Raw genomic sequence first — 24,656 nt, forward strand, 5'->3', positions numbered from 1 at the left:
AGGGTGTACCCCGCCTAAGGCCCGAAGTCACTGGGATAGGCTCCAGTCACCCGCGACCCCGAAAGGGAACAATCGGTAGAAAATGGATGGGTGGATACGCAAGATTTGACCTGTAACTTGTAACAAAGCAACAAAAGCAAAGCTCAATAAACAAATTGTTTTCCAAATGCATTAAATAATGTCCACTGTGGTCCTCTATTGTCCACAAGAGTCTTCTACTGTCCACAAGAGTCTTCTTCAGTGTGTCAAACACTTGCGCTTCCTGCTTGATTGGCCCCGGTGGCCGTTTGTGCCATAGATTTTCTTGTGCGCGCACTAAGTGCGAGCAGTGCACTATGTGCGAGCAGTGCACTATGTGCGAGCAGTGCACTATGTGCGAGCAGTGCACTAAGTGCGAGCAGTGCACTATGTGCGAGCAGTGCACTAAGTGCGAGCAGTGCACTAAGTGCGAGCAGTGCACTAAGTGCGAGCAGTGCACTAAGTGCGAGCAGTGCACTATGTGCGAGCAGTGCACTATGTGCGAGCAGTGCACTATGTGCGACGTGCGCAGCTGCGCAGGCACAGCTTAGAGGCAACAGTGCCATCTCTTGGGGAAATGTGGGCATTACAGGCGAAAGGTAAAATGAACGGCCAGCCACAGTATCGTGAGTTTGAATCCCAACTCCGACATTTGCTGCATGTCCTCCTTTCTCTCCCATCATTCCCCTTCCTTTCTCTCTCATTCCATCTACTGTCTAATAAAGCCTATGGCAATTTTTTTTTAAATATAACTTGGACATGCTTGGCGGGCCGTAGTTTGGGGACCACTGGTCTAATCCAAAGAAAAGAGGGGTTAAAGCCATTGTCCATTTTCAAATTGAGTCCAGTTACTTTTTCCATGGTACGTATGTTGGTTATAATGTCCTTCCAATCCTTAATTGTCCAAGCAGTTTGTGTCATTATTTTTTTTGTGATTGCCTTCTTCCCGGCTTCCAGAAGTACGCTCCAAAGATATCCGTCCATTATGTCCATGGCGGGGGTTTTAAGGCCCAAATGCATTGAGTGAGATGGCGGTATAAAAAATGCATTGTTAATTTCCAATTCAATTCAATTTATTTTTGTAACGCTCGAAATCACAAGGGCAGTTGCCTCGAAGGGCAACAGTGAGAACAGATTAAACAATGTTCATAGGGGAAATATCCCAGCATCCCGTGTCCTTAAACAAATATCCCAAGAGCCTCCTTAACAGCAAGGAAAAACTACAAAATCTTTGAAAAAAAGTAGAAACCTTGAGGAATTCCACCATGGGTATAGATCTGACTCCCTCAGGGAAGTGGAAGAAGAAGAAGAAAAATATATGAACAGGAATGAACAGATTGCAAGTGAAATTAAATATCAAATATTGGAAATCAAATATAGGAAAAGTAGTCAGAAGCAGAGGATAGTGCTCAAGCTGCCATACTTCCCCCAGCATTGCTGCTCCTAGGGCAGCGTAGCCGAAATTGTAGGTTTTTATTTCTGTTCCTAACTGGCCTGACCATTAGCGATTTCAAAGAGGAACGTTTTATAACTGGTCCTGCAACTGTGCTTTTAGAGACTTTAGGGATCACCAGAAGTTGGATGATATGGTGCTATAGCATCAGCTTTGGGCCCAATATTTTTGTGCAACAAGATACATGGTAAGGATCTTCCTCCCGGCAACCACAGTTTCTCCAGCATTCAGCACCTCCCTGTGAATAATGAGCACTTTGACATGGTGTTGTGAAAAAACGGGCCACATTTTTTAATCAAAATTGGCCTTTGCGCTCCTCCATTGTGATGCATATATCTTCCCACTCCTCATCCGTCAAAACAAAATTACCTTCCTTTTCCTTTTGTGATCTTATTATCTGTAGCAGCATTGTTCCTGGCTACAAAAATAAGACATACATCAGTACCGGCTAAAAAAAATCATACCGGACCATCCCTAATTGTAATTATAAAAAAAATATTTGAATTGAGAGATTTTAAGATGCAAAAAATTGCAGTTTCAGGTATGTCTATTGTTTTAATCTGGCTGTTTATGTCATTTTAAGCTTTTAGAAAGTTTTATTTCATAAAGCTGGCGGCATACTTAAGAAAAGGTGTCGCTATGTAGTGATGCTTCTTCCCAGAATAATCTTAACACGCACTCTATAGTTTGAAACATACTTGAATGTCATCAAACTGTACATTATGTGGCAGGATAGCCTGCAGGCGGGCCCCTGCCACTCCTTAGATGCCCCTGATAGGTCAATCGATCAAGCGTACGTCCATAAATTGCTGTCTGGTGACGTCAGTCGGCCTCTGACCTCACACACTTCCTGGTTGCTGGGTGCTCCACCTCGCTCCTCAGTCCAGGTATTTTGAGTTGTATGTGAATAAGAAAATATTGTATGTCTAACAAGTGTTATCATTCAGTGTGCCGCGGTGCTGCCATGGGCCCGCGTGGTGTGCGACCTCCGGGATGTGCGGCGTGCGGTTGGCCGGGCGGCGTAAAGCCTCACGCGCGCTAGCTGCGCCGTGCTGCAGCCATCCTGTTCCAGGTGCCCGGAGAGGACCCTGTCTTGCCTTTTGTTGGGAACGCTTTAACTGAACGCTTTTTGCGAACGCTCGTATGACAACCTGTCTCCTATGAAGATAACGGACTGTGAACATCGACAATTTGTATCAATAAATGTATCAATAACTTAAACCATGCCTCTGTTGTTCCAACTACGAACTTGCGTGCCTTCGATTAGATTGGTCCTGAGCCAGAATCTCAGGTGGCGTTGTTGGAAATGTGAGTGTAAACTGTGAACATGGAGTAAAATAGTGGACGCATTGGTCCACTCTGCCACAATTAGAAATGACCATCCTGCTACAGACAGAGGTCTTTGTCAGCACGTTGTGAGGGAGAATAGAGCGGATGGGAAACACAAGAAGTGACAACGCTCTTAGTCATCGGTTTCTCAAGGTTGAGCCAAAATAGAATGACTTGTGGGGTTTTGAAATGTCTTTCTTTGTACCATGAGCGGTGACTATTCATTGCTTTTGCGTAAAAAGCATGTTGGTCATGGTAATCAGTGGTGGGTAGAGTAAAATAAAACTTCAGTCACTCCAGTTTAAGTTCTGTTGCTTCGAGTAGCATAACATCTGATTTATAATTCACAGCAATTGGAAAGACAAAACGGCATGAAACTATTTCTGAAGGAGCAATACAAGAAACACAAACCATCAACCTAAAGCATTTATGATGATGATGATTATTATTACTACAGTGTATTTAAATAGCACGTTCAAGGCGCTTTACTAGACAATGTGGGTGAAGTGTCTTAAAAATGTCCTTCAGTAAAAGTAAGTACTACCCACCTCTGAACATCGATGATATTCCAGTCTCCCTTTTGGGACATAAACTTCAAATTCAAAAGCACCACTAGATGGGACTGTTAGCTTCTGTAATAGTTTATTACTGTATCTTAGTCTTTCATAAGTTGGCATTATCACACTTTGCCAGATTGTGTTCTTTTTCACATTTGAAAAAATGGTATTTACTTAGTGTTGTACAACATGTGGAGGAAAGAAGGTTAAACACAGGTAAAGATGGTGGAACAAAGCACGCAAAGCCCAAGATAAACAAATGTGTGTGTGTTTTATTGTTTTTATTGTGCTTCATTCCACTAATCTAATGGAAGAACCAGATCATCTGAAGGCCTGTTTCCACATGTGGATGTTATTATGACAGTTGTTTCAAAGTGTCCTTGACATTGTGGCAAGAACCCTTTTACTTTAAAGGCGATTCACTCTTTTCGTATATAAAATCAAATGTGATGGTGAGATGTTCTGCCGTTGGTGGGTCTACACTTGGATTATTGTGTTTGCTTGAAATGTGACAGGAGATGATTCACATAACACGTTGTCTTTTGGATATTTCTTACAAAATGAATGTCAAAAGTGAGTAATAATTGAGTTACTTTTTAGAGACATTTGACTTATCGAGTATTGAGTTCGAATCCCGGCTGTGACAATTTACTGCATGTCCTCCCGTCTCTCTCATCCCCCATTTCACCCTGTCCTCTCCTGTCTAATAAAACCTACGGGCCACAAAATCTTGAGTACTTTTGATAACTCAACAGATATAATTTTATTTTTGTTTTGATAATTAATCACAGTTTTTGTCACTCTGAAACCCATGGATAAGCCATTCATTAGGTTACATATACAGTATGCTAGAAGTTTTTTGGTCTTTGTCAGGAATTAGAGTTTGCAGAAGCATGATTTTCACTGAGACCAGTAGACTTCTTACATTACACATCAAACTTTAGTGAGAGGAGTCTTGGCATCTCCTTTAGAGACAGCACGGGTGATTCTGGAGAATACCAATATATCAAAGTGCAGGCCTGAATTGAATATGATCCTTTTCCAATCTGCATTTATTCCTTTTCCTCAGACGTCTTTTAACCTCGAAGCTTCACTGAGCCCTAGGACACAGAAGGAGAAGAAAGAGGACGTGAGGGGAATGTTTCTCACTCAATATTCTCTCGTAAATATTCAGTTTGCCTTTGCTATTGCAAGAATGAATTGTATTGTCGAACCCGGCGATGTTTCATCACCTGAATGATTCATGATTTGAGCTGTTTGGGCTTCACTTAAAGCAGTTGTTATTTGCATTGATCGTGTTTAGTGCAACTTGTTCAAAAGATTTCACTGACCGTGTGTCATTTGTGTGTGTGACGTAAGCAGAGGCAAACGCCAGGCTTTCAGCCACGGTGATGTCATGGAGGGGACAGGGTTGGGCAGGGTTTATACAGCTTGACATTTCATTACCAGAGAGACGTATGACCACTTGCACCGGTCAATAGCAGGACACAGAGCCTGCTCCTGGGGGAAGCAGCAGTGGCTAAAATACCTTGCAACACGTGTGGACCTGTTGTGAGGGAGAGATGCAGATAGAGAGAGAGAGCCACAGCATGTTGGTGAATGTTGATGGGGAGAGTCGGAGCGCTGCAGAATCCTGAATCCTGTCGGTGGAGAGTCCGCATCCGGGTTTTGCGTGGCTCTGTGGGAGTCTGTGGAACATGCAGCTCGCGCTGCTGCCTGGCACTGCAGCAGTGGAGGAGTAAATGCAGAGCTGACCGCTGCTCGGGACGATCCAGAGCAGCAGCCACAGCCCGGCACACTGCTCCCCCTCAGCCTCCCCTCTCCTCCTCTCCTCTCATTCACCACCTCTTCCTCCACTACCTTCTCCTCCTCCTCCGCTCCTCTGAAGGCTTTGCACATCCTAACGAGAAGGGAACAGAAAAACAAGCAGAGAAAACCCCTTTGGCTTCAAAGAAACTCGTGAAGACCCACGACATATGTGCTCCAATGTCTCCAGCATGTAGACCAAGGTAGGACCGCTTATTATTCATTGCTTTTTTTAGATGCTGTGTGAATTTTCCATTCATTCATCAATGTGTGTTATTTAACAGGTAGATGGGAAGTTGAGCTGCATGTATTCCTTACAATGATTCAAAAACTGTTTCTATCATGACAATCACATGCCTGTTTAGATTCAGATGAAAAACCTTGGTCCAGTCTCTTGTCTCTTAATCCGAGTGTTCATATGTGTGTGACAGAATGTAACAGCATGGGAGGGTTTGCTCCACAGCCAGCCTTCTCAACCAACATCAAGGGGCTTTCAATCTTTACAATGTGGCCAAATCACTACCCATCTATCTTTTGACGTCTGTTCGCGTCAGGCTCCAAATATCTTGCCATTCCCTTTTCATTATGGCAATAGCTGGGGGTTATGTAATCATTTTTTTTATTGATTCATGCCGACTGTTCCCAGAGAAAACCCCCTTTTGTATGTTGTAGTGGTCATAAATTAGACGATGAGACAGGGGTACTTGGGGTAACATTGCGGGGTAGATGGGGATATGAGTTTTCGGTTGAATGAGAACTTACCCATTCACTCCTGTTGGGCAATGCCGGGATGTGTTTCAAATCCCACAAGCTGCCGGGCACATGGGGGGTTTTAAGCCAGTGATCTGATGAAGACGGTTCACTCACACACACCCTTTAAAATGGCATAACGAGAGGTGAGCCTGCCGCAATACCAGGATCCTGCGTTCTGCTGTTAGACCGGGCTTCAATGGGCTTCTACTGAGCGTGGCTCAGTTCATTCATGTACTGTAAAAGCCACTAGTCCTGGAACAGAGAATACAATTAGACTGGCAACTGTTCCTGAATTCTGTTACATTGAAGATGAGAATACCACCGTTTTATTGCTGGGTATTTTAAGACTGTACATATGTAATGGGAGCACACCTTTAGTTTGCTGTGGACTGAACTGGGCTGATTGTCTGTGCCTGACTCAGGTGGTCGTTTGTCATTTGTTTCATTGGGATGCAGAGGAGCATCTCAGTAAAGCATTTTTAAGCTCCCGGTTGTTTTTCTAATGTGCTTTGATTCTGAACTACTAATACCTCATTTTTTTTTTTTAATGTACAGCACACTACATGTTACTATATCATGAATGGGGTGTGGGAAAAGCTAGAAGTACAGACTAGTAGTGACTCAATCTGGTCTAATTTCAAGGAGTAATAGATCATTTGGCAAAGAGGGTGCTTGTCCTCTGTTGACACTGAAGACACTGCGCATTCACATTATTCAGATCACAGTAAGATAGCGCAAGAGGAAATAAATGTCCCAGGTAATGCTTACATGTCTGTGGTTCCCCATTGAAGGGAAAAAAAAATCTATTATTCAATTATGCATAATGTTCCTCCTGGTTACGGAGTAGCAGATTCAAAGTCAACCTCATACACTATAGTAGTTACCTGCAGGGCCGACATTAAGAGACCTTTCGTTCAGAATTTTAATTTATACGTGAATTCCCTTTCAAGTGGGGTTGCCACAACAGTCTATGTTTGTGATTTGTCAGGTTTTTCTTTAATCGCAACCATCTACTGTGGGTGTGACTGGAAATGAGCAATGTGGGTGAAGTGTCTTGCCCAACGACACTATGATACTCGATGATCGACGATGATGGACACATGTCTGAAGAGATTCAATGATCGCTTTTCGTCTCTTGTTCAAATCATTTCTACAAAAAGTCGTTGCATAAAGTACTGTTGTTGCTGTTGTTGTTGTTGTTGTTGTTGTTGTTGTTGTTGTTGTTGTTGTTGTGAACACATATTAACTTGCTTTTGGTAAGTCTATGATATGTTTAGGCTAGAACCTGGTTGGATTCAAGGCCCTGTTTGAACTGTCTCCAGCGCAGTGTCGGCGAGAGGAAATTATGCGGTGATGCTTTGAGTCGAGCCCGTTCACAAAAGGTCTGTCCGCCTGGGAACTTGAAGGCGCTCATTAAATTGTGTCTTCTGCAGCGTACGGCTCCACAGTCCAAAAGAGTGTCCAGATAAAAGTCAGTACACAGCAGTGGAATATATGACAATGAGCCAATAGCTGACAGTTCAGAGACAGGATTTGGAGCTGTCGGTTGTCAAGTGACTAAGTAAGCCTTTTAACAAGCAGTATGCAAATTGGTTTATTTGACATTATATGGGCCTGAAATTAAAGGGGGCGTATTATTTTTTTATATTGAGTTTGTATTATAACAGTGTTCCCTGTCCCTGCCCCCTTCCCTGTGCTCACTATAGGGACAAACTAACTAATGTTTATTCAAAACAAAACAAACAAAAATAGTACATCCAAAAATAGTACATATATGGTTCAGGAATGTTGTGTAGCCATTTTTCAAAAATAAAAAGCAGGAAAGAAATTTACTAGGAAATGGCACTCGGCTTATCAATTCTGCAGTTTTAGATCAATTTAGCAGTTTACAATGAACAAAATATAGACTAATGATCTATTAATGTTATAGTTTATTACTAATAATAGAAAGTAAACCTAATATCTCTCCTTTAACAGGCAAATAGACAGATGAAAAATGGATGGTATAAAAAAAAATGATACAAACTACTAGAATGTCAAATCCAAGGTGCCTGTAGCAGAACGCTAGTGTTTATTACTGAAAATATGCAAATCCATCATCTGACACACTTTATTATGAAAAGCCTAATTTGTTTACCGACACTTTGAGTTTGAGACGCTTGTTGGTTTTGCAGATAAAAGCGTTGCACAGCTGCCGGTCAGTAGCGTCTTGTTCCCTCTCTCTTGTTGTTTTACTGCAGAGGTTTTGGAGGTCAGGTTGAAATGATTTAGCAGCCATTAACGGACCCGGACAATTCATTAGTGAGTGCAGCGCAGGACAACCACAGGACTACTGCCAGTTTGAAATCAGGAGCAACATCAATCCAGTCATGTTCTCTTGCCTTTCTGTAATCTCATCAGCTGTCAGCCAGTGTCTGTCAGACTGGCTGTTCTGCAGGTTGTTAGCCCATCACAGTTAGCACTATATATGGCTTTATTAGACACAGCCTATTCAAGGTGTTCAGCAGATTCTGATAAATGTATCATCCTTGCCTGTTATTAGTCCTGGACTACTTGAAATTTGTTCCCCTGACTTGACTCATGCTTTAATATCTCTGGAGCAGCAAGCGTCTATTGGACTGCAGTCACTTGCAATTTATGGGAACAAAATGTCCAATGTACTAAAATAATCCCATATTTAATTTTTTTTTAAATTTTGCCTTTGTTAAAATACTTGTTAATCCCTGTACTTCAACAGACCCTGATGACATGGGTAAGAGTAGGCGGCCTAGTGGCTAGCATTCACGCTGTAGCAAGAAAGAGCTGCACCAAGCCTTTCCATGCAGAGTTTGCATGTTCTCCCTGTGTCTGGGTGGTGCAGTTTCCCCCATCAACCTAAAGCATGCACCATATGTAAAATCCTTCAGTTAAGGTCGTGATCGAACTGAGCTCAAGATCTGTCAGGAGATGGGTCCTCAGGGGCTGCATTGCTCCTGACAGGTTTCTCCAGCAGCACTGATGGATGGGTCAAATGCAGAGAATGAATTTCACTCATGGATAAGCGTACCTTGACTTTAACTTTCTGGCAGGTAGGGATGCAATGAAGAAAAATCTAAACAGAATTGTGGGGGAAGATATCTCTATATATATCCCATGGAGTTTGAGCGAAACCCACGGTGAAGGGAAGGTGAGGTTGAGGAGGCTGATTGTTCTGCTGCTGTGGTCGAGAAGGGAAAGGGCTGTGGCAAAGCTAAAACGGATGGAATAAAGATTTATTTGAATAGTTTGAGAAGGATTTACTAAGGAAGCAGAGTGCGATTGACCGTGCAGTTCTTGTCTGGTTCAAAGTTGGCGTTTCTCTTTCTGGTGTATCTGTGGTTAGCCTGCAGTCATTTGCATATTGATCTGGCGTTGGCTCTACAAACATATGACCCCTTGTGGCTAGAATAAGTAATTACAGATTGCACATTTCCCAATTTAGCAGAGACAATGTTTCTGCAAAAAATCGCTCTGTCCACTTTGCCCCTTTACTTTTTCTGCTGCTGCGCTGACCCCATGGCCCCCACTGGAACAATTTAAGTTGGATGTCATTATGTTAGTTTGCCCAGCACCAACTGCGCCCACTGTTGAGATGGGATAGAAATAGGCTCCACAATACTTCCGGGAGTTTAATCCTGCTACAGCGCGCACTACAATGCCATGTTGGGTAGCGGTGAAGGAAAGTCAGTGGGCGTAGGAGTGGGTGGAGGAGCAAATAGGAGTTTGAATATTGAGAGCTTTTGAGAGGCGGAAGAGCTTGAAATTGGGAGAAAAGAGCGTGATTGATATGGTTTATTACTTTACTGTGAGCATGTGTAGTCAGTCTCCGAGCATCTGCGGTAAACTGTAATGCCAGGAAATTGAGCATTGATTAGTTGGATCAATGTTTTGACACAATTAAAATCTTCTGCTGAATTTTGGAAGAAATGTTAATATTTGGTGTCAGTGATGCAATTCGTTTGATCTTTTATATTATTTGTTTGAAGTATTACATTTTGAGCAATTTGGGTTTGTATGCCAATAAACCGTCTTTGACAGAATGGATAAACAGCCAATCATTGACAACAAGAAGTGCTAATTGGAGAAACTGAATATGTATGTGTCTTATTAATCCGCCTTTTATGCTTTGAGTAAGTGAAAGTGGATTTGTCCTATCACAGTAAAATGTGAATGCTCAGAAGAAGGAAATTGTTTTAAATATAGGCTTTCTAAAGATAAAATAAAATAAATATTGTAGACATGAACCATGATCAAAGTGTGACTCATGATATTATTTTTTTACCAAATCAGAGAAAAGCTTGGTAATAGACAGTTGCACTGTTGCACTGCTTTTAGTTGTGGTTGTTTCTCTTAAGAAAACTCTGTCATAGAAGTGAAATTTATTGTATAATAAAATTACTAAGTTTTAACTTCAGAGTTCATAGAAGTTACTTGTCATAGTGATACAACATGGCTTCAGGTTAAATCTAGTTCTAGTACTTTATTCAAATCTCTAGTTGCCGCTTATCTAAGTCGCTGCTGGGCATTGATTGCGTTGTGCATGAGGAAACCCTTGGTCCAGGTGAAACTGTGTGCAATTAATAATGGCATCAACTGCATGGTGTGTGGTGCGTTTGCCTTTCCCTAATGAGCACCAGATCCTCGGAGGCTGACAGTAGCAGGATATGCAGCCTGTTTCCATGGAGATGCTCAGGAGCTGTAGCGTGTTTTTTTCTCTCTTCTCTTCACCCCCTTCCTTCTGCTGTACATTCCTCTGAACACCAGCGCTTCACCAGAAATGGGCCAAGCAGCCTGCATGGTTTTTCTACTCTCTCACTCTCATCGCGTCAGTCGGTCATAGTAGCTGCTAATCTCGAATCCTGCTGAAGTTTGTATGTGTGTGTGTGACAGGCTAAATTAACAGACGTGTGTGCCACTCCAAAAGAGCTCGCTGACAGTAAGCGCGGCTGTGCGAGCGACCAGAGCTGTTTTCGGTGTGTTGTGTACGTGGGATTATGAGTCAGAGCGATGGAGAGGAGTGAGATGAGGAGAGAGACTGAAACAGAGGGACATGATGATCTAAATGCATAAACCATGGTTAACTAATTGTGCAATTTGACGACACTGTTTATCAATCCTTTTAAAGGTCTTTCATATTAACGACGAGACATGACACAGACAGTATCATCTGCATTTCATATGAAGGATACCTCCATACATATCAATTAGATTGTCAAAGGGCCAGTACCTTTTCTCCTTCAGGAAAAAGACCATCTTAAGCCATACAAATTATGTAGCTATTTGGGAAAAACATGAAACTAAATTATTTTGCCCATAGCAAATTATTTTGTAACAACTGCTTTGACTATTCCATATCAGTATGAAAAATGTTCTCTCATGGTTCAGAATTGGGTTGACCCTTTAATATTAGTAACAGCTCTCGTGATTATAAAACCATACCAAAAACCTCCGGATCAACAATTTTGCAGACATTTTGCCTGCTGTTCCTCTCACTTAAACACTACTACTACATACTTTACAAAATTTCCCCTTGTGTGGATATTAAAGGATTATCTTATCTTACTGATGTCATCAATGCCTAGTTATTCCTGAAGGACGATCTTTGTACCTACAGCTGCCCCCCAAAATTGAACATAGATTATCTTTGATTATGACTTGAGTGCATGGATGAGCACAACTAGAGTCACAGCTGGTCCTTTCAGGTTTGAACCAACTCTCATGTGAGCTGTAGCTGGAGACTTTACATCATTGTCAATATCATGCTTAGCTCTTAAGATAATTTGATTCTCTCGTCAAAATCTGTGCAATTAAACTTCCATTATGATACATTTACATATTGTGTAAATGGTGTCGACTGGAGAAAGAAATCCCTTCTGAGGTAAGAAGAGATTAATGCAGTCTTGGTGACATTTAAGCGACTTGTTTGTAGGATCAGTGCAGTAATGTTAAATCACTTCCTGGTGTCTGAATCATACATCTGCATTAGTTTCAGTCAGACATCAGCTTCAATAATTAGATGACTGACCTTTGACTGAGATAAACTGTAATTTTTCAATTATACCTATGTATTTTTACCTACAAAACAAGTTATAACGTCGGCCCTCAGAGGCGACTGTTGTTGTGATTTTGGGCCTTACAAAAATAAATTGAATTGAATTGAACATTGTTCCTTAACTTTGTAACCCCACGTAGGGCTGGGCCATTTCACAGTGGATGTAATTATTCAAGTATTTCAATCATTCCTTGATATTCACATGCTTACAAAACAAAAAGTGACATTTACACTGACTGTGGAGGCTCTGCAGTGGCTAAAAACTCTATCAAGGAAGCATAACTCATAACTGCAACATTACGTGCAAATATTAAAAAAGCCACCTTTTTAGCAGCTATAGATATTGTCAAATAAGATTTTATCGCAAATGTTCTCTTTCATCAATAAACATTTTGGGCCATTTCGTCCTACCCTACACACATCTACACTTTGTCTGTGCGCTCGCTCACAAGGTGACAGAGAGGACAGGTGATTCTGGGCAGACAAAAGGCCACTGCAGTGACTGAGTGGTCAAAAATAGCCTCAAAAGGATCTTTGTTACTTGGGCGAATGATGCTGTTTGGACTTCAGCAGAGGGTTCCAGCTGAGTGGGAAGGCCGGGGCAATCCCCGCGGCGACAGAAAAGCCTGCTTTAAGATTAGAGTTCAAGAATGTATGTAAATGTAGCTGTAGCGTTATCCACTACTAACTATACAAATATGACCACTAATCCACTAATGCTACTAACCACAAATACCTATACTACTTTTACAGTGTCTACAACTGCCATAAGTAGTAACATGAAGTAATAAAACTGCTTCTATTTTTTTACTTTTTGCTAAAGCTACTAGTACTAAGCCAGTAATACCACCACAATGGCAATAAACCTTTTCTGATTCAGATTTTTACTATTGCATCTACTATTACCTCTATATTTTAAATTCTACCATATGACACACTGACACTGTGGCCACATACTATCAATGTGTCTCTGGGCAAGACACTGACACATTATCCTCCGCACTCAGAGCATTTATGGTTGTGGCAGGGAGGGCTTATGGCAGAAAAATGAAGAAACATAGCCTAAAACGTATGTCCCTTACTTGGCTGGATGTTGCGGCAGAGGTTGCCTGCAGCCTGGCTAATCCTCGGGTGCTGCTTTGTCAATACACAGCTGCAGTTTGAAGAGCGGATCTAACCTTTGATTCATCGCACTCTTCGGACCAGCTCGAAACTGCCAAGTTTGTCAGAAAAAGCACACTCATTAATCCAAGTGAGATTAACCTTTTCTTTTTCGTGCTTTATTCAGACATGAGTGTTCTTAAAGTGGAAACACAGAGCATTCAATATGATCACATTTCTGAGAGGTGGCAATTATTATTTGATGAGTCAACTAATTAGCAATGTTAATGAAATAAATAACGGGAAGCACTTCATGTGTCACCTATTGTTGATGACAAAGATGAGACTAACTAGTGATGTACAGTATCTGTTATTTTGACAACTCCAACAACCGCAGTGTAAAGGTTAACATCATTCAGATCATTTCCCTTCTGGAAAACTAAACGTTAAAAAGTGTTGGCAATAGTTCTCAGCCTCAAAGTCATCAGTCTCTGCTTCCTTTTCAGAAGTCGTGTCTGGATTGCAGAGGTCCTCAAAGTATTCCGTCTCCACCCGCACCATAAATGGTGTTGGTGAAGCACTGCTGAACTCACTGAGGTTGCTGGCAAACTCCTCAGTGGCAGGGCTCTGAGGGTGGTCGAGATTCGCTCTGACTACATTAAGTCTCTGGATGTTGTAGGACTGTCTTGGTTGACACGTCTCTGCAACATTGCGGGGCGGTCGGGGACAGTACCTCTGGACTGGCAGACCGGGGTGGTGGTCCCTCTGTTTCAGAAGAGGGACCGGAGGGTGTGTTCCAACTACAGAGGGAGAGGAGAATCCAACCAATATTTAAACCACGGCGCAGTGTGGTTTTCTTCCTGGTCGTGGAACACTGGACCAGCTCTATAATCTCCATCGGGTGCTCGAGTATTCATGCGAGTTTGCTCAACCTGTCCACATGTGCTTTGTGGATCTGGAGGCTTTTGACCGTGTCCCTCGGGGTGTCCTTTGGCGGGTGCTCCATGAGTATTGGGTTCTCAGTGCCGGCAGTAAGTCACACTTGTTCCCAGTGCATGTTGGACTCCGCCAGGGCTGCCCTTTGTCATCGCTTCTGTTCATTGTTTTTATGGACAGAATTTCTAGGCGCAGTCAGGGGTCGGAGGGTGTCCGGTTTGGGGACCTCAGGATCTCATCTCTGCTGTTTGCAGACAATGTTGTCCTGATGGCTCCATCAGACTTAGACCTGTAACATGCACTTGGACGGTTTGCTCTGTGTCCTGTTCACGAGTGAGGAAGGATGGAACGTGAGATTGACAGGCAGATTGGTGCAGCGTCTGGACTCTGCAGTGATGTGGTTGCTGCATCGGACCGTTGTGGTGAAGAAGGAGCTGAGTCGAAAGACAAAGCTCTCGATTTACCGGTCAATCTACGTTCCTACCCTCAACTATGGTCATGAGCTTTGGGTAATGACCGAAAGGATAAGATCGCCGATACAAGCGGTCAAAATGAGTCTCCTCCGCATGGCGGTTGGGCACTCCCCTACAGATAAGGTAAGGAGCTCAGGCTTTTGTGAGGAGCTCGGAGTAGAGCCGCTGCTCCTCCACATCGAGAGGAGCCAGCTGAGGTGGCTCAGGCATCTGTTCCGGATGTGTTCTGGGCATGTCCCTCTGGGAATAGGCCCCGGGGAAGATCCAGGACACGCTGGAGGAACTATGTTTCTCGGCTGGTCAGAGAATGCCTCGAGATCCCCTGGAGAAGCTGGAGGAAGTGTCTGGGGTGTGGGAAGTCTTGGAGTCCCTGATAGAACTGTTGAAACTGCAACTTGGCACCGGATAAGTGAAAAAAGTTGGATGAATGGAGGGCAATGGTTGTAATAACATGAAGTTTAGCATCTTTCTTTCACCACTAAATCAGCAAGAGGTTACTCTCTTTTTGCGCTTGAACTGTATACTTTCAGGATACTTTCTTTGATATTCCTGGATTTATCATTATCTCTAGAATGACAAAATGTAATGTATCCTTACTTTGTGGTGGCGGTGCTTGTAACTGTTCTGTTCTACAAAGACTCACCAGGCATATATTTTTTTCATTAGTTTTTTCATTAGTTTTTTTTAGTGTCAGACTGGTACCCAAGCCTGCACTGTTTATATTGTTGTGAGATGACAAACATGTGTTTAATATATTTTTTTAAATGCCTAGTTTTATTTATTTCACTGACTAGAGCAAAGACCAATATGCTTAGGGAAGTCATAAACCTGTAAACAAGCGTATTTACCCGACGAAAAGAGCCGTGTGACAGCTCATGTAACTAAATAGAATTGACATGAACGTACAGCTCATAAAAGTGATTTACAAGGCATGAAGATTCCTGTCGAGTTTTATTGGTAACCCAATAGAAAAATATAGTGGGTTTATTGACATGTTATTTTAATCAATAGGCCATCATGCATGACATAACTGAGTATGTATGTGATTCATAGCAGACTTTACTGGATAAAGTCTTGAGTGAAGCACTGTAAAAATAAAAAAGTAAAACAAATAAAATGAATGTGACAAAGCAGACAGACACTACTTCCAGGATCTGTATGTTTGGCCTATCAAAATCAAACTTGAAATGTTATTGTTGTGACAGCATTCGCATGTGTGTGTGTGTGTGTGTGTGCGTGCGTCTGTGCGTGTGTGTGCGTGCGTGTGTGTGCGCGTGTGCGTGCGTGTGTGTTCGTGTGTGTGTGTGCGTGTGTGCGTGTGTGTGCGCGTGTGCGTGCGTGTGTGTGCGTGTGTGTGCGTGTGTGCGTGTGTGTGTGCGCGTGCATGCGTGTGTGTTCGTGTGTGTGTGTGCGTGCGTGTGTGTGCGCGTGTGCGTGCGTGTGTGTTCGTGTGTGTGTGTGCGTGTGTGCGTGTGTGTGCGCGTGTGCGTGCGTGTGTGTGTGTGCGTGTGTGTGCGTGTGTGCGTGTGTGTGTGTGCGTGCATGCGTGCGTGTGTGTGCGCGTGTGCGTGCGTGTGTGTTCGTGTGTGTGTGTGCGTGTGTGTGTGTTCGTGCGTGTGTGTGCGTGTGTGTGCGTGCGTGTGTGTGTGTGCGTGTGTGTGTGTGTGTTTGTGTGTGTGTGTGCGTGTGTGTGCGTGTGTGTGTGTGTGTGTGCGTGTGTGTGCGTGTGCGTGTGTGCGTGTGTGTGCGTGTGTGTGTGTGTGTGTGTGCGTGTGTGTGCGTGTGTGCGTGTGTGTGTGTGCGTGTGTGTGTGTGTGTTTGTGTGTGTGTGTGCGTGTGTGTGTGTGTGTGTGCGTGTCTGGGGGAGGTGGGGGTTGTAAACACTAGACCCAGTCGGTGCTGTGATTCCTGCTGTGTGGTAATGGCCACAATGTTGTGAGTCATGCCCTGCCAGGTGGTACGTGTCCGCACAGTAACATCACAATGGTAATATCAGTACTCTAACAGGTGCTTAAGGACACAGTGAGGCTGAGGGGGTCACACAGATCAGTCCTGTATAGCCTTTACCCTGCTGCACATGTGATACAGGCTCATTATGTAAACTGTGTCAATGACACTCTTGTATGTAATATATATATATATTTTACATTGTGGCCATAACACATATACATTTCTCTGTTGTATAATAGCATAAATCAACAGATCCAACCAAATTATGGGCAAAAAGGGCAAGAGGGTTTCAGTCATGACTTCTGGTTACATTACGAGAACTATTTACACTTTTTTTTTGTATTTTAGATTTTTACAGGCCATTTCCCTCCAAAAAGCTGAACATTTTGCTATGACAAGCCAACAGTTTTATGTCCTTTCCCTTGAAGTGTCTTTTCCTTCCTAAATCCACGCTGACTACATTATGTGCAATACCTCCAATGCATTCTTTCAACTTTAATTGACTTTGGCACATCTATTACTTTGCTGTGATCAGAAGCTCTGCCCACTTGGAAACAGGCTGTAGAAGAGGCTTGTACTGACTGGAGCAGGCTGCTGGCAAACTGCTGCTGGCCTGGATTTCAATATTACCCAGCACTGTTTGAAAAAGAATCAAATTAATAGCTGAATAACTTTTAGCTTTTAGGAAGAAGCCACCCAGTAGCTCATTAGCTGTGCCATGCTCACCATGTCAAATGTTATGTTAAATGTATTAACATTTAGTCATGAGAGTTATGAGCTATGACACATGGATTTTTTGTTACTAAAACAAACTAAATTGTGTATATGTCTGTATATCTACACATTGCAAACCGCCAATGTCACGGTGAATCTTGGTTAGTTGAAGTATTTTTTGCAGTTTTGTTTAAAATAATGGATAATAAAATAAATAGGAAGTTTACACCAAACACATTTCCTGCATTGTGGATGGGCCTTGTCACTGAGGATAGAAACCCACCAAAAACAATCCATTAAATGCAAATGTTTTTTTTTTTATAAATAAGATCTTTTCAATGACACTTTATTGATTAAATGATTGATTAAGTGTGTTTATTCATTGACCTTTATTTAAATGATATAAGAGGTGTCATGTAGCAGTGGTCACAGCTTGGATAAAGAGGAAACAACGTGTTCTTGTTCAAAACATGTTCAGATGGAGACCTTTTAGCAGCCGGCACTCTCTGCTCATTTTAATTGCATAGGATTAGGCAGCTCTGTTAGTGGCATCCGAAACATTTGCAGCTTAAATAGCGTGGCCTATGCTCTGATGTGACACGACACGCTGAGGTGAGAACTGCGACAGCCACAGTGTAATCCAGAACTCATTACGCCCAATTATGAAGTTCATTTGGGTTTCCACACAGGGGCCTGGGAGAAGCTGTTGACATAAGCCTTTTGAATGTCTGGATTATTATTATTACAAAATTGTTCTTTTACAAATCTATTTTCCGGTCATCAAAAGTCTCACAGCTTGTGTTTTTATCTGCTAACAAGGTGGTTAGGTTTTTGTCTGCAATATGTCGGGTTTGTCCTGTATAAAACATAATTAATTCATTGTGATAGCATTTTTGCTTTAGCTAATGATGAAGAATTCTGAAGAAGAGGTATTTCTGTAAAATATTTGCAATTGTGTGTGTAGCGTTGTTGCTCAGAAATAATTTATGCTTGTTTAATATTTATCTCTATCACATTCCCACCTATCCCACTTTGAAGTCTGGTCACTGTTGATGCATGTAAGAGCCAAATGTCTCTAAAATAATGAGTAGAACCACAAAGCAATACTACAATGTCATTATTTGTCTCCTTTTTCATTTTATTTCAAATTGTAATTTCCAAACCAGTCAAACAGCACAATGAGCTTGTAAAGCAAGAGTGAATATTAAGCTTTGCCTGGATATAAAGTTATCCTTCTGTGTGTGAGAGTTCCTTGCACTGGGAATGTCTCCACAGGTCCATCCTAATAATGCCGGCATGCGAGTTGCTCCTCTTTTTATTTGCATGGGAAAAGAAAGCCGCGCAGCCCTGCATTATCAAATCACATGCTTTTACCGAAATCATATTAACAAGTAGATTGCATCTTGTAGCGGCAACACTTCATTTCAATGAGCGACTGAATGTTTCTGATTTTATTTGAGTTCTCTTACATTTGCCTGGGAGCACTATCCAGGAATAAAACTCTTCACAAAAGCAATACTAGCGCACAACGCACCAGCACACTTCTGTGGCAGCAGATGGCCGTAATAAGTAATATGGCTCTGTGAAACACACACTTTGGGATGGTGCAATTTGCCTCCGTTCTCTTCTTTATTAAAATCTACAATGGTCTTCGGTCAGCTTTCGTGAATGTCAGAAGGCTTTGACAAAGCACTGGTGAAGAAGTCAGAGGACGACTTGATATTGAGAAGGATAAACTAGTTAAGAATTACAACCTTATATGATTTAGTGTACAATACTTTTTGATGTGGTGAACATTTTACCCAGTGTTAAAACACATTTATAATGACTGAAAATAAAAATAAAAATACTTACATAGTTTCAATGAATACTATGACTAGTACTAAAAGTACAGTGTGACTATGATTGGCTGACAGGTCTTTGGTTGAATTAACACGTGTCCTATAAGTGTCCTTGTTTCAGCTGATGATGTAATAATGGTGGTTGCTGTTGCCTGGATACGCTCCTCAGACAGTGAAACCCTGGGCCAGGTCTGTGTGTGTCATTGTGACTCTCAGGACGGTGGAGATGTGTTAACGATACAACACCATCTGCTACAGTGGTTCAAGCTGTTTTTGATGTGAGCCTTTTAAAAATCCTCATTAGATCATTTTCTGCGGGGGCCAGAGGGTGCTGTTTCCCAAACGTGTTAAGCTGCCTTCCTATTACCGTATATAACAATACTGCTTTTGAGACGTTTCAATTGGAGTTTGCATCTTGCTGCGTCTTTCTGTTCTTTTACTCAGTAAATTCACAAAAGATGCTTGGCCAGGGAGCAAGGATTCATACACACGTTTATATTAGCGCCTACAATGAATGCAACAGTCCAAACATAGTGTTTATTGTAGTTGTGGGAGGAGAATCCTTGTACAGTAAATGTGCGTATAACCTCAGGCCTGTACTACGTGGCTGGATTAGTGGGTTAGTGAGGTTACATTGAGGTTAACCCTGGTTTAACGGTGCTGTAAAGATATATCATGATCGGGGCAGATCTCTATGGTAACATGAGCTGAACACAACCTAATTTGGATCTGGTTAAGTTTCTGAATAAGATAAGAAGACTACGCTTTGTCCAATCAGAGACGAGAATCCAGTTGCTGTGAGACAAACGAGCGACCGGCGTGACAGAGGAGAGGAGAAATGATGAAACACAAGTGAGCACATATTACGTTGACATACAGTAAATGCGCACACATTTATAAAGAGGAAGGACGATAGACCTAGCTTATGCAGGTGATTCCAAGCTTGAATATAAGGAGTGAATTGTTACACACCAAGTAGATAATGGTAAAACAAATAATGCCTTATTGTGGAATATTCCAGGCAAAGCAATAGCATCTACATGGAGACAAACAAGAAGCCCACCAGAAAAGTTAGCGCACTGCAATAAAGGGAAAAAAAACGCAGTCTTTTTACGTGCCATTGGAAGGGTTTATAAGTGGAAAAATGCTAATGCTAATTAAAGGTATTTTTCCTCTCTGGCTTTTGTAGCAAAGACACAAGAATGGATTTATGATATAGACGCCTCCATTTTTAGAAGGTCAATAAAGCATACTGACAGACGTCCCCCATCAGGAGGGGACTCCCAGAGACACGCTTCACCATACTTCTTAATTGTTTTGTGAGATGGGGTGGTGGTGACAAGCTCTCTTAGTTCGTCTGAGGAAACATGAACCCCGTAGTTACCATGGAAACAGAAGAACTTTTTTAACTTGTAAAACTTGGATTACATTTCAAAGGTGGCCAAAGATGCATGAAAAAAGCATCTCACACAGCCATGAATCTCAAAGAACAAGAAGTGTTTTCTCTAACTGTGCACAGTAACTTAAGTGTAAAATAAATAAGTCGCAAACATACATTGCAACACCTATTGCTATCCCTCCTATCCAGTAATCTACCACCCAGTCCATCAAGCACACTACACAACAATTCATTCATTTCATAAAACAGGTAGCCCTTCCCTGTCCCATCAGGCGACCTAACCACCACCAGTCTGTAGGTCCATGGGGTCCAATAGGAGGTTGTCAAATTCACCCTTCTCTCCCTTCTACGCATGACATGACATTTCTACCTACCAAGGTCCAGGAGGCCAAAATGTGTGCGTTACGTAACCATGAAAAACATGCAACACACCTGTAACTTGCTCTGGTGGAGATAGACAGAGCGCTATGTCGTTGAACATTCTAGGCAAAGCAATCATTTCCATGGAGACAAGCGTGTGATGTACTCTCGACCAGAAATGTTACATATATTACACCTTTAAAGTTTTCATTGACTTAATGTTTATCTCCTAGTTGAAATGCAAGTCCGTTTTTAGTCAATAAGATCAGTAGAAATGATGTGCTCATAATTTCAAAGACAAATTGACCAAGCACTGCGTTTGTGCTTTAGCTCCAGTAAAGAAGATTTGTTTGTTTGGTGACAGAATGGCGGATCGGTCTGTTGCAGGCTGCTGAGGGGGAGAGAGGAGAGGGTCAGGGGCAGGCGGGGTCTAATGGCACATGAACCCTTCACCGCCAGCTGTCTGTCACGGATGATTCACTCAAGCCTCGCCCCGTCCGCTTCACTGTAGATTTGGCTGTGAGATTGCCAATCACGATGCATTTCTGTCGCCTGGAAAGCATTTTGAAGGGCCTAATTAGCAGCATGTGACTCGCAGAAAACAGACGAGATAAGCTATGAAGTTGAAAAGACATTGCTGCTGGTGGTATGTCTGTCGTCATAAATGCTCAGAACAGTTAAAGAAATGTGGGGAAATTGTAAAAGGTTCACCTATCTCCAACCACTGCAAAGCTCTGATATGTCGCTCACACAGTAAATGATCTCTATAAAATGGGAAAATAGAAACCCGCCATATCAGCAAATTTGGTCAAAAACGCTCATTGCAGCCAGGTAAAGTGTCCCCGGGTCAATACAAACAATTAAATCCAGTATTGTTAGTACAACAGAGGTGAGTAAGAAAGCTAATTAGCCTGCAAACTGAAAACAGCAAATTCTTTTATTTTTCAAATATTCCGCTGACTGGTCTTTCCTAAAGCGCCGTGTGGAATGTTTTTATAGCGCTGGTAAACCGATCTTTCATCTCATGGGACGATTAACGTTTTGCGTCTTGAGTTTCGGTCCTCCGCATGCTTCTGTATTAAACAAACCATGTAGGAGAGAACCCGGAGAGAACCTACGTTGTCTTTTACATAATGATGTGTCTCTGTCAGCGCCAATTTCTTTCACACCACTCATATCGTTCTGCGTCATGGTGTGGCTTCATTTAAATTTGACTTGCACATTGCATTCTGGGTGGGAAACACGCACAGAAGCATCATCACAACAAACATGGCGGCGCCCGTGTCCCCCGCATGTTCCCCCCCGCTCGCAAAAAGACAAAAGGTTGATTGAAACATCTTAAAATTGGGAGATTTACATGTTTTCCGTCATTGACTGTTGAAGCCCTGGCGGTCACTCCGAGTCAAAAAATGGCAAAATTTTGATAATAATTTGCCTACACTTGAAAAATGTTGGGTCGGGTTACAGCAAGCAGACAATTTATTTGGGGTAGCCTTACAACAAAGATCTCCACAATAGATCCAGTGAGTAGGTCATGCATCCTTTTATTATATAAGTGCTTGGACAGGCTTTGAAATTATAGAGTCATGTGGGGCAGTAAAAGGATGTCTGGCTGAAAATACACATCTGAGAGATTGGTATGCAACAGTAACATGAGACATGTTTATTTACCTGTTGTATGCATCTGATGTGTGACCAAGAAAGAAGCAGATGTGTGATGCTCAGTGGTAGAGCTGTGGCTCATGCAGTTGCCTGACTAGACTGGAATCAGACCATAAGAGGGCGTCAAAAACTCTCCTAACTTAGGACAGGCCAACCACAGTCGCAAACTTGTAGCACGCGTCTCTCAAATGTGGAAGGCGTCTCCTCTAAATGTTCTTGTAACATTCAGAACAAAATGTATAATTTATCTCACCTCAGATTTACAGAGATTAGTGTGGTTCGCTGGTCGATTCTGCAGTAATCTGCTTTGTTTGTTAGTACTCAGTGTAATTTATTTTTTACTTGTAATTTGCCATATTAATTGTACCTGCGAGAAGCTGGCCACTGTCCAGGGCGTACCCCGCCTAAGGCCCAAAGTCACTGGGATAGGCTCCAGTCACCCACAACCCCTAATGGGAACAAGAGGTAGAAAAAATAATGAATGAGTCTCCATATTTGCTAAAACACAAACAGACTGTGTGTTTTTCTTAATCGATGATCTGCCCACCTTTGCCTATCATGCATTTATTCAATTTCAGGTGTTTTCATTGCTCAAAATCCCTTGCTGTGAGCAGAGCCTCTAACCCAGGGGTGGGCAATTATTTTCCTCCGAGGGCCATATTCGAATCCAGGCGAGTAGCGGAGGGCCGGCCCGCCATCATTGGTGTGAAAAAAAAAGAATCCCAAAAATTAAATATAAAATTAAATATCACTTTTCTGTCAAATATAGGCTATTAAATATATTATTTAATTCATTTAACGTGATATTATTAAGGATACAAGCAGACAGATGCCTGAGGGCAAAAAAGGATTTATTTATTTATTTTATTTTTTTTAAATATTACTTGGACAAGCTTGGCGGGCCGGATTGAAAGGCCCGCTGGCCGTAGTTTGCCCACCCCTGCTCTAACCTGTAACTTGGCCAGGTGGTGCCAACTGCATGTCTTTACAGAGAGTTTATTACTTCTTAATTACTCAATACTCTCAATTACATCTTAAATATTCAGCTAAGCAATAACATCTCCATGGAAGCAAGCACAGGTTCAGAAAAATGGTTACTCCTGAAAAATACGTTTTTTTTTTTAACCATTTCAAAAAAGTATAATGGAGAAATGTACTGTAGCTTTGACCTGATTAGTGGCTATATGGCTTTTTATATGTGACGAAGAGACATGGAAGCACTGAAGCGTGTTTGAAATCTCCATGCCATCTTTTATGGGACATTTAGTCTGTTCTTATGGATCATTAGCACACTGGATGACATGTGGTTTAATTTCAGCAGGGAGGAGCTGTCAGAAAGACTGATATGCACATGTGCTCCTTCTGCTCCACACATTTTACACAGACTGAACACACAACGGTCGGTAATGTTTGGACAGGTGTGGGGTTGAATTCACATACAGTTGAATTTGATGCATGCTGCAGCTATAGATTGTGGCAGTGACTTATGAAAGTGTTCCCAATCCATTAATAACCCTTTGCTGCTTGACCATTGTCACAGAAATGCTCCTTTATAGAATCAATTCACATATTTGAGACAGTTTAGTTTGTTGCAATAAGCAATCCATGTACTTCATACATCTATCTATTTTTGTGTTACATAAGTAATTCTTACTTAATCAGTAAAATATATAGGACAAGAAGTAGAAACTGTAGAAAGTTAGCTCTGATAACTTTCTTTAAAATCAATAGGCCAGAATGTCTCACAAAGTCTCAGATGGAAATCTACTACTGTATAGCACAAACATTTTCCTGTTTTCTTCTACTTCTACTCATTTAAATTTGGACATACATATGTGGGGGCAGTTAAGTTCTCCCTTTTTATATAACTGCATTCTCTGTTGAAATCTCATAAAGACAATCTGACATGTCTAAATGCGAATGATTTGCTGTTCATTTGTATCTAATTGCTTTGATTAACATGTTGAAACTGTATCGCTTTTAATCAATGGTGGGCTGGTAAAGACCCCAGTGCCCTTGGATCCCATATGGCTGTCATATTGACGATGTCATTATAAAACTCCTGGGCCAAATGACATGTTAATAGATTCAGAACAGCAGCTGATCGGCCTGTAACTGTAATTATCTCCATCCTGCTTTTACTTTCATTAGCAGCCCGTCTCCACAGTGTGCTAAGTGTTAGACAGCTGAATGAGAACAAATTATTAAGACTGTGGCGGCGACTCATCTCCATC

General features: G+C 42.0%; 1 protein-coding gene across 1 annotated transcript in view; it reads left to right on the top strand.

Annotated features, from left to right (window-relative positions):
* Positions 1 to 4,794: 4,794 nt before the first annotated feature.
* dlgap2b (discs, large (Drosophila) homolog-associated protein 2b) overlaps positions 4,795 to 24,656 on the top strand; it is a 50,600-nt gene continuing 30,738 nt past the window's right edge. The window contains exon 1 of the mRNA XM_072445604.1: positions 4,795 to 5,366. The gene's annotated coding sequence lies outside the window, so the exon portion shown is untranslated. The remainder of the gene's footprint in view (positions 5,367 to 24,656) is intronic.

Source organism: Eucyclogobius newberryi, unplaced genomic scaffold, assembly GCF_026437365.1.
Source record: "Eucyclogobius newberryi isolate DKJ021-1_F unplaced genomic scaffold, fEucNew1.0.hap1 SCAF_1, whole genome shotgun sequence".
Taxonomy (NCBI): Eukaryota; Metazoa; Chordata; class Actinopteri; order Gobiiformes; family Gobiidae; genus Eucyclogobius; species Eucyclogobius newberryi.